Raw genomic sequence first — 11,874 nt, 5'->3', positions numbered from 1 at the left:
ATCGCATCTGCTGTGACGTTTGGCTTAACCTTCGCAGATCTCTCCTTCTCCATGACTTTACAATCACACTTGATTCAAAGTAAAGATCAGGAAATACATAATAGACATAAAAATAATGATTTTTTCCCAGTACATGAATGTTTGCAAATATGCAGATGTTCCTGAACGAACACAGACATGAATGAGAAAATTGTGGCAGAAACACTGTTTGCGAATGGGTAAACTGTTGGTGAACATGTGGGGGGGAGAAAAAGATGTAGTCTAGTACACAAATGGTCTGGCGAGATTGGCTAATCAATGCCAAACACAGATGCCTTGCTCATCGTACAACACACTGGTGAGGCTAGAGACAGCAAGTCATCAATGAACCATCTGCTTTGACTAGCTAGTCAACAACTGTCTCAATGGCAGGTTATGATAATGTTGAGAATTTCAGGCTTTGATGGACACAATCTGAATACAATTGTGCGCAGAATATCAAATGGGAAACAAACCTGAAAACCAAGTATATAGAAAAATAAAAAAAATGTTATCTTTGCGTGAATCAAATCTCCAATTTTTTGTTCCTTAAATGAGTATCTTCAAGCTGTTAAGATGTTTGATCTCTGGACGCACCCATATGTTCTTCAGAGCGCTGGATCTCTTTTCTTTCTACAAACTCTGTAGTTGGAAAACTTATTTTGCTCCTCATCCGGTCCCCACTAGAAGCATCAATGTGGGAAGATGAAAAGAAGAGGGGGACACTAAAATTGAATCAGAAGGGTATCCAATGAGGGTGCCCTTCTATTTAAACCATTTGAAGAAATTTTACTGGAAGCCCATGGATTTTTTCATAAATCTCCCCATTCTCGACAACAAATTATAAAAGACCTCAAACTTAAAGTATATCTACAAAGATCCACAATAATCTTTACTGGGCCAACCTTATTAATTAACCATATCACATGTAGATCCATTAATCAGTCCATTGGTTTGGTCGCTGGCCCATTAGATGTTGAGCTACACTTTTTGCCCTAAAAAATACATGTGAAAATTTTAACGTCATCAGTTATTGTGCTTGTATAATACTTCATTCGTGGGAGACCCCAACATGGCTTAATTTCTCATTCTAGTTAATTCAGACCTTAATTGCTCATTCTGATTAACTGTCAAACCTTAATAGCTCATTCTGGTTAACCGTCAAACCTTAATTTCTCATTCTGTTTTAGTACTAATGCAAGGAGAAATCATGAGAGAATTTTCTGATAGTTTCACTATAATGGCCATGTATTCAATTGCACCATCTTTCTTGAGTCAATCTCCTATGATACTGAGGGTGGACAATTTCATGGACTTGTTGCTATATATGAGCTTGGGCGGTTTGGAATCTCCTAAATAGGAACTCATAGGTCATAGTAAAAGCACAATTGTCGATCCACAAGGTGTCTTTGGGGGTCTCATATCTAATGGATACTTACACAATTGTGTCATGAATCCACCTGATTAAAGATAGGAATACTATCATTCAAGAATCCATAGGAATCAATTTAGTGAACTCATTCCATAAAGATCACCCACCATGTGTCCCTAGTGTTACCACACTAATAATGACTATGGGATCACCTATACTCATCATGTGAGTGGGAGTGGACAATGTTATGCTATCAAAAAATTGATGTACTTCCAGAGTTCCTTTAGAATATATGAGTATAGAACACATGTTTTCTTACTTTTTTATTCTTCTTTCATTAACCTTTTTTTTCAGTTTCTTCTTTGACTTTGATTATTCCACATAACTTGACACAGATCGGACTGACTGTACCAGAATCAGAGTGATTTTTACATAAGGTTTAAGTCCTTGATAAAAGGAAGGATCGAGACGAGTCCAGACTAGGACCATCAAATCCTAGCCACATCTCTTGGCTAGTGCACAAAAAAACAGTTTTCCCCACACCTCCTGCACTTTAGATGCCCCCTCACGTGAACTATCCTAGAAGGCAGCCTTTTGAGGAGACATCTATAATTCTCACAAGCTTGTTGGCCCACATTCCAAAGCAAGCATTGATTTTAAAAAAGATGGGAGTAGTATTCTTCGCCTCCCATGTAAATACCACATTCTGTCAGAATACATCACCAATATTCCAAAGCAAACATTGATTTAAAGTACCCAATTCTTCTTGAAGGCCTAAATCACCAATATTCATCTAAGGAGAAGCTACCCAAACAACCACAAATTTAGGGGGAGCTTTATCTATTGTATGACTCAGTATGCATTGGTGGTCGACATTTCTTTCTCTAATTGTTCATGTATGATTTTCTCATATGGACACTTGATAGGAAAGGGTGTGGCAGGCCACATCCACCCATGTCGTGCCCATTCGTAGATTTTAGCTGTGGTAAGGACCATAACATTGTTTAATGATTCTCCACTCTTTTTACTGACAAGTTGTCAATGAGTTATAGATTGTACATGCCATCCCAACAGTAACAAACTACGATCGTAAGCATCCTCAGAGGGGAAAATATCCATGAAAACTCTGCACATTAGGAGTCTTGAGCAGAGTGTTGCCCATCCAAAAACAGAAAGTAGAACCATCACCAAGCTTGGCAGCAAAAAAAATTGAGGAAAGAATTTCCTCAGCCATTGGTAGATTGCATATGGCTCTTGATAAACTCAAAATTAAGGTAAATTTATGTAAGTGTGGAATTGATTTTAATCAATAATATTTATAAACCGATACTCGTAAAATAATTTAGTTACTAGTGACTAAGGGTCTTCTCCATGGGGAATGAATATTAGGGAAGGAACTCTCTCGCTCGGGTGAAGTAGAGAAGATGAGAAGAGTTACGCATAGTGTACGAGCTAGTGGATGGGTAAAGGTAGTGGTTATGACAGAGATAGGTGGAATTTAAGTGGATAGATGAGTATCATGCTAGTATTAGTAGTAGATCATTGAGTAGGACGAGAAGATGAAGGGAGGCATGAATGGTGGCGTGAAACAAGATGGGAGTGAAAGATCTGGGGTATCCAGCTTAGGGCTTATGAATTAGGGTTTATAATGTAGGAATATGGGAAGATGACACGTGAAATGAATGATAGATGAAGATGGATAAGGATGATGATGGGTGAAAATGAAGGTAGATGAGTGAAAGTGATGGATGATGATGATAGTTAAACTACCTAAGTGTGTTGAAGAAGACTCAATGTAAGGCAAGAGGCTAACCTTAAATCCCTATATTCTGACGGGATGAAGGCATCTTCCTAATGCAGATCAACCTCCCCAATTCTCACTTAAACCTCTCTAATCACTAAAGACACCATGGAACCCTTGATGTACCTTCAAAATTTTACTTTATTTCAACCTGCCTCTCAAGGAGGAAGTGAGTTTAAAGACGCATTTAGCAAAGATCAGGGCTCAACTTATAGATCCAATCGTGCGGATGGATAGAAGACATAAAGATGAAGCTACCCTTAAAATTCAGCTCTATGCGAGATCTGGATTGTTGGATATCAAGCCTAGAAGTTGGATGATTTCTTGCCATCTATTTTATCAAAAGATTTCTCCCTTCGTCCTCGTCAGTATCGTCATGTCGTTCGATTAGGATTTTGTGTCATCTTGGCATTTAATGTGATGATTGGTTCAAATTCTTCCTTGTCATCTGTGATCGACGGATCTTGTTGTGCCACATGTCACCCTAGGGAAAGACAAAATGGAGAAAAACAGTATATTAATGAAATATAATATTAGTGAAGGTCCAAATGTGCGAATGAAAAAATTCCATGCATTTGTTTCGCTCATCGCACCGCACAAAATATTTGCACAGCGCACACCAGTCACCACACACTAAACAAACCTCTGTGGGGTGAGAATCGGTGCGAATGTGCAAATTTTATCAAGGATTCCCCACCCCCCTTCCTGTTCTCTCTCTCTCACTCTTGGACTCTCGGTCTCTGAGATGCTGACTCGCTGTCCTTGGCTCCTTTGCTTTCTTTCTCGTCTTCCTCTCTCTCACTCTCGCTGTATCGGTCATTTTCTATCCCCTCTTTTTGTCTCTCTCTCTCTCTCTATCTTTCCCTTCCCTATTCCCCTCGCTCTCTATCACTTTTGGCTACTCTCCTTTGAAGAAGATGCTGCCAAGTCCGAAGGTGAAGGTAATTAGCGATCTAAATTGTTTATTATGAGCTTCTTAGCTGATATTTGTAGGGAGGATCTATAAGTGGGTTCATACTTTAATCCAATCGATAATATTCAATCAACCATTATTCGCACAATCCTGGAATATCAGTTTGAGGTTGATTATTATAGGGCTGTTCTATTTCTCTCAATGTAATAAATAACAATCCAATAAGTTTATTAAAATTAGATGGAAATTTTCTCTCTCATTATAGATTGATAAATGTGAGATCTTCATCAGCTTAGATTGGTTTATCAATTGTTACATCACTGAATACATTTCAGGACAGGGGGAGAAAGACCAAATATAAGAGACTAAGAAAGAGATTGCCTGTTTTCTTCTTCTTCTTCTTCTTCTTCTTCTTCTTCTGCTGCTGCTCCTCCTCCTCCTCCTCCTCCTCCTCCTTCCTCTTCTCCTTCTTCTTCTTCTTCTTCTTCTTCTTCTTCCTTTTTTCTTCCTCTTCCTCTTCTTCTTCTTCTTCTTCTTCTTCTTCTTCTTCTTCTTCTCGTTCTTCTTCTTCTTCTCCTTCTTATTCTTTTTCTTCTTCTTCCTCCTTTTTTCTTCCTCTTCCTCTTCCTCTTCTTCTTCTTCTTCTCGTTCTTCTTCTTCTTCTCCTTCTTATTCCTTTTCTTCTTCTTCCTCCTTTTTTCTTCCTCTTCCTCTTCTTCTTCTTCTTCTTCTTCTTATTCTCGTTCTTCTTCTTCTCCTTCTTATTCCTTTTCTTCTTCTTCCTCCTCCTTTTTTCTTCCTCTTCCTCTTCTTCTTCTTCTCGTTCTTCTTCTTCTTCTCCTTCTTCTTCCTTTTCTTCTTCTTCCTCCTCCTTTTTTCTTCCTCTTCCTCTTCTTCTTCTTCTTCTTCTTCTCGTTCTTCTTCTTCTTCCTTTTTTTTTTTCTTCTCCTCCTTTTTCTTCTTCCTCTTCTTCGTCTTCTTTTTCCTCCAGTTTTATCATAAAAACAATGATACAGAATGTTCATTACTTTCCTCCTCTTATATAAATCAGAGTAATGACAATGATCCACGCACAGCTGATGATGCGTTATGGTGATGCTTATGATGGTTCCTTTTTATGATGATGTCACCTTGTGATGATTCCTTGTGATTGAAATCTTAAATTAGGAGTTAAATTCATCGTTGGTAATTGAGATTATTTAATAAAATAATATTTAGCCGTACTTATGAATACTTGGTTAGTGATGAGTATGGATTGTCTCCACAGGGAATGAAGATTAAGGAATTAATTTTATATGATAGTGATGACCAACGAGAGAATAGATGAAGATGAGAGTAGAGGATGTGAGCTAGTAATATCAAGTAATAGGATGTAAGTTATATGTTAATTTAACAACGAATAAGTGAATGTGAAGAGTTCGATGATGGCCGAGTGTGTTAACGATGGTAGTGGCTAAATGTAGAACGATGTGATGGAGAGGATAGAGAGACGAGATAAAAGAATATAAATGAGTAAAATCTGAGTGAAGATATGATGAAAAACACTAATTAAGCGGACGATTGTGTTAGGAAAGGAGCAATGTAAGATGAAGACATTTACATTAGATCCTTAGATTTGGCCAGGATCATGGTGATTTACGAGTGCCGGTAAGTTCCCCCTCTTCTTCAATGGTTCTCCTCACACTTGATGGATCTCAAAACTCACGGTCTTTCAATCAGCCCACACAAGTAGGATGAAATTTCAAAATGAATTTCACAGTGATCCAGGCCTCTATTTATAGATCAGTAGATATGAATGGAAAGAGCAGGAAAGACAAAGAAATACTGAAAATTTCAGCTCAATCGGATTTGTAGATCAAAAGTTATGGCCGTTTGAAGTTGAGCCAATCAAAACCCTTGATTTCCTTCTCTTTTCGTTAGCGCCCTCGTTTTTGTTTCCGTTAAGAAGTATAAAACGCTTGAGATTCCATGCTTTCTATATTCCATGCATGAAATTTTTAAAGTCCACATGTACCTGAAAAAGGACAAGAAAGAAAGGCAAAGAAAATGAGAAAGAATGATTTTTTCTCGTGGCTGACGTTGCAGCGCGTGAGCGTGCACCACGTCGCTGCTTTTTTCCCTTTCTTTCTCTCTATTTTATTTTTTTATTTTACTTTCATAACAGCGGATACGAGCGTGCCACGTGTACATGCGTGGGACACACGCACACGTGTCCCCCCATCCTGCACCCACATTGCCCGTCGTCAGGGTCAATTAGAAAAATGAAAAATATTTTTTGTTGTTTTGTGAATCGTCAGCAAGCGCATTTATTGAAAAAAAAGGGTGTCTTTTTTTATTCATCCATGTCATCCTGCATAGAAAAAATAAACATTTGACGTGTCAGTCATAAATGGAATCATTACTTCGCGAATCGCAGAGCGTTGATTGCATGGCAAATGATTGGTTGACACCAATCATTAACTTAGCTAATGATTGGCTGGCGCCAATCATCAGCAAGTTCTACGTTTCGCCGCCATTCGACGAATTGAACGACGACATATGGCGGTGCAAATAAGAGACCTAAAATACTTTAAAATTCATATTAATTAAAATAAAAGCCTAAAAATACTTATAAATATATATTTTGACATAGAAAATCATATATTTCCAAATTCAATGTCAAATAATTCCAGAAAAATCATATTCTGTCTCAAAAATTATATTCTTTTAGATTCTATTCTTATAAAATTCCTAAGAAATACATAAAAAATGTAGAAAATTCAGGAATTCATTCTAAAACCAGATTTAATTATTTTAAGCGTCATAACACATAAATATGAGTGATCTAATGCAAATATACATTTATATATGATCATATTTACATACTAAATATGCATGTTATCAGTAATGATGATAAAAATTGTGATGATGATGCCGTATGACGATAATAATATGCACAATACTACTAACTTAAAATTTATTATTTTCTTCTTGTTCGTAAGGGTCGACCACAATACAAAAAGCGAGTGACATATATCAGCAGTTTAACGATTAGCAATTGTACACTCCAACTGTGGTCTGTCTTGATTGTGAGGTGTGCCTTCTTGTGAGTTATTTGATAATAGTATTAAATTTTTTTTTTTGATTTTTTTCTTCTTATGAATGGTTACGTCTAAATGTCCAGATTATGAAATTGACTCTTGATAATTTCAGATTTAACTTAAATTGCTTGGCATATGTATATATATGTTTAAATTGCTCGATGATTTCATTTATTTAAAAGTAATATGAATGTCTAATGTCATTCAAATTATGATTATTTGTCCCAACTTCTTGGATATCTTATGTGTATATATCCTTTTTACAATCCTGTTAATGTAGTTCTGTGTGCACCATCCATCTATGCGCTCAATTTATCATGAATTTATGATCCTGCAAATTGTAGGATGGAAGTTGGTATGCCTTCGCATGTACCGAACGCATCATAAATGTCTGTAAAAGATGAATATCACATTAGCCCAAACACCAAACAGAAATAGCCTCGCTATAATGCATGTGATGCGCTAAGACACCACACACATTTGGGTGGAAAAAAATTAAATGCAAATTGTGTGGTAACATTGTAGACCGTAACACATATCAAAGCATCACTCCATTGTGGAGGCATATGGAAAAGTTCCACCATAAAAAATTTCAAACTTTGAAAGCAAAGTTAAATCGAGTTACACAAGAGAGGTTAGTACTAGACATGTTTGACATTGGGGATACAAAGAAACAGTATTATACCGATCGTATAGCGGAGAAGACCAAAGAGGAGTTGGTGTGGTTCATAAGTTTGTCTGATTCTCCATGGGCTATTGTTAGGAAAAAGTACTTCATACGAATTCTTTGTTACATTGCCCAAGAAGAAATATCAGTCCCATCAGTTAGGCTATCAAGGAGAAAGCATTTTCTCTCTACCAAGATATGAAGAGCATTCAAAAAAAATTGGCCGCCGTTGCTCGTGTGTCATTAACACTTCACGCATGGACTTTAGAAAACAACATTACTTTCCTAGGTGTGATTGTGCATTTGATAGACTCTGAGTGGAAGTTGTGTGAGCTTGTTTTGGGAATACACAATTGAGTGGGTCCCACACTGGTGAAAACATGAGTGCACACATCCTTGAAATCCTAGAGGAGTTTGACTTGAAGAGGAAGCTATGGGTTACTTCATTGAATTTGGTATCACTGAGTTTTTCTACATTCCTTTATATTGATACCTCCAATTTATGCAGGTGTGTGCAGTTAACACAAACAACACATCGAATAACAGAAGGATAATGAGTATTTTGGATGAACATCTAAAGTTAGAGAACCCTCAATTCAGTGCAAGTCGACACATGCTTTGCGTTGTGCATGTGATTAATCTTGCGGTCCAGGCAGGGATGAGCTTCCTACGTGTGACAGTGGCACCATTAGAGTCAATCTTATATACGAGGGCAATATGGTTGGTATGAATAATATAGAACAAGTTAACACACTTTTTGCATTTAATACATCTACACTAGGTGATGTCATACTCTGGCTCTGTGAGAAGTCACATGAATACGGATTCAATACAGTGTGAAGAATGCTATGCAGCATTATGCAAAGAGTTTGGCCTACCTGATCATAAAAGATTCCCTTGGATTGCCCAACAAGATGGAATTCTACGTATGCCATGCTAGTAGCCACTGTTAAGAAAAGGGATGTTATAGATATCATTGCGTTGAACGTTTTAAAGAAATAATTCTTGTGTGATGAGGAATGAGCAATGAACAAGGAGTTTGCGGGTATATTGCAGCCCCTTTAGTTGGCTATTATGGTCACATGCCAATCAAAAGTGCCCACATCAAATGAGGCCATTGTTATCATTAGAGGAGTGATGAGACACTTGAATGGTGTCATGACTGGTATTAGAGAGGGAAGGTAATGTAAATATAACTACGAGATACGAGTGACCCAAGTAAAATGTACGTGCACGACTGGCTTGTAGGAAATTTTTGAGTCTTGAGCTTTGGGCCGGCTTGCGGGAAGGTGGCGGTGGTGCACCATCTTCGGATGTGATGGGATGTGGCTCTAAGAGTCGTATAGGACTGACTCTTTTGAGCAGCGATGCTTTGTCTCGTCGCGGTGAAGGTAAACCTTCGGAGTGCATCCTTCTACTCGATCTCGTCTCGAGGACCATGGCTAGTTCCTCGATGGGACACCTAGATGGGTTTTCAAAAATGTATGTATGCAGATGCTATGATGCGAGGGTATGGAATCATGCAGTGGGTGTCCACAACCTGGCTCTAATACCAAAATGATGTCAGACGTCATCAATGGTGTCGTCCAATGGGTAATTCACTAAAGTAAATGTAACTACGTGATGCGAGTGACCTAGGTGAAATGTATGTGCAGGGCCAGCTTGCGGGAAATTACCAAGTCTCGTGCTCCAGGATGTTCGACCAATGACGATGCCGGCGACCTTCTGACCTTTGTCAGAGTGACGACGATGACTATGGCGCCAAACGTAACAAGTTTGTAGGGCTCGCACGTAACAGACAGGCTCTGCCCATGCCTAGGAAAATGCTTAACTTTGTAGTTTTCATGATAATCTCCCTCACCTATCTAACCCAAGCGCGGTGGAGTACACCGAAAGTATACTGAAAGACATAATTTATCGGATGAGCAAGGGATCGGCGTACCTCGTTAGTGGCGGTGTTCGTCGTCGATGTCTTCGTCAGTGCAAAAAAATCCAGTGTGGTCCGGGAGCGGTAGCGGTGTGCCGGAGGTAGTACGGATGACTCAACAGTCAGCGTTGGCACGGCGAGGGAGCAAAGTGTTAGAGAACCAAGGCGAAGGAAGTGTGAACAGACAAAGATTAGAGTCGACTCGAGCAATAGCTGTGGCTGGAAAACACACCCCTTGTTCAGCACTGGCGGAGCACAACAACAAGGCTCGTAAGAGCGAAACACACATAGATCATTTGGAACATCAGCATAGGGCACAGACAATGCAGAGGGCACAACAGCGGTAGTGCGGGCTGATGAACGAACCGGCCCGCAGTGCAGTAGCCTATCAGTCCATCGTCACTGGCTTTAGGCAACTTACACAATCGACAAGTTCCCAAACAACGCGCCTGATGGGTACTCTTGGTGCCTAGGGATGGGCGTTTGGAATCCAACAAGCGGCAGGCCAGAAAACGTGTCGTCGGTCTGGAGATTGACAAGCGGCGAAGTGAAGGAGACAGCCAACTAGTGTCATACGTACCAGCTTTTAGCACATGTCCAGCGCAACACACGCCATGTAACACAATCGAGTTGACCACTATGGGGATGTTCATGACGCCATGATCTTTTCTGTCGAACGAGTAACACTCGTGACTTGGAGGACATTGCAAGAAGTGATCAACAGGATTCACGGGAGAGACATCATTGATCGGGTCAAGGAATCTTCGCCATCGAGAGATTCAAATATCACCGGCGTCAGCATGTGACAGACATCAACCAATCGTCACGATGGAGGCAGCGTGAGCGATGCACGACGGAAGCATCATCTCCTGATGATGCATTGACCGTGTGCCGTGTGCTGTGTACCATGCGGTAGATCCACATTAAGGGTCGCGTCGATGGTGCAATGCACTTCGAAGGAGATTCGACCAGTGGCTGAAGTAGGCTATATCGAACCCCTTCTCCTTACCCTCATCTCTTTCCTCTTCCTTCTTCTTCCTCTCTCTCTTGGGATGAGATCTGAAACACGAAAATAACTGCCACAAAGAACAATTCCACATCTGTTTTGAACATGGTCCTATCATGGCCTTACATAGGGCCATGATGGGCCCCTTACAAGGAGTCCAACAAAGGGGAAGTCCAATAAGAGACCTCCCCCCCCATAAAAAAAATTAAAAAATCAAAAGATGTGAAAATAAAATGATACGGACAGGAATGAAAACGCGAAGACGCGTATGCATCACGATGAGTAGGGTGCACTAGTCATGACGAACACAACACAGAATTTAAAACGACTGAAAACAGATAATGAAAACACAAAGATATAGACGCAGACGCGCTTTACCCGGGGTATTTAAACCCGGGCGTCTTCACGGATGCTTTGACGTGCCGGTCAGGCTGGACACAGACCGGCGGTGATGCTGATGATTGCATCACTGATGATTCGTTGGCGTCGTTTGGATGTGCTCCATCAAAAGGATGTTACGAGTCAACAGTTTATGTCCACCGAGCATTGAACATTAGTGTACAAGGCTTGTGAGGCGATGATGACCAAGATGAGCTGATATGCATCAGTCCTCACTCGCAACCAGGCCTTCACCGTTGCTTCCCTTGTTGATCCCTCCATGAAGCTACGGTTACTTGAGCGCGACCAAAGGGACGAAACAATCGTGTATGTGCAAAGCTTATTGTATTCCCCGAGATCACCAACGATGGAACCGTCGTTCGTTTAGATTCTTCTGTATGTTTTCGATTGGAGTTGACGTCTAGAGATTTATTCAGTGAAGCACTAGACATGTTGTTACCAGACACTGAGTAGACACCAACCTTACTTCAGGGCATGAGTTAGATGTGTACATGAGCTCACCTCCTCTCTAGGGGACAAAACCATTGCATTGGTCGAAAGTAACAGGAGAACACTCATATCCAAGGTTGGAAATGGTTGTGAAGGAATTCCTATCAGTCTCCGTGACAAGTGCGCCCTATGAAAGATTCTACTCTGCCGGTCGTGCCGTCATCAACTACAAGAAATCTGGGTGACATCAGAGATCATTGAA

The sequence above is a fragment of the Wolffia australiana genome, chromosome 4 (assembly GCF_029677425.1).
Source record: "Wolffia australiana isolate 7733 chromosome 4, ASM2967742v1".
In the NCBI taxonomy this organism is placed as follows: domain Eukaryota; kingdom Viridiplantae; phylum Streptophyta; class Magnoliopsida; order Alismatales; family Araceae; genus Wolffia; species Wolffia australiana.
The sequence above is the reverse complement of the archived record's forward strand: the minus strand, read 5'-3'. Positions refer to the sequence as shown.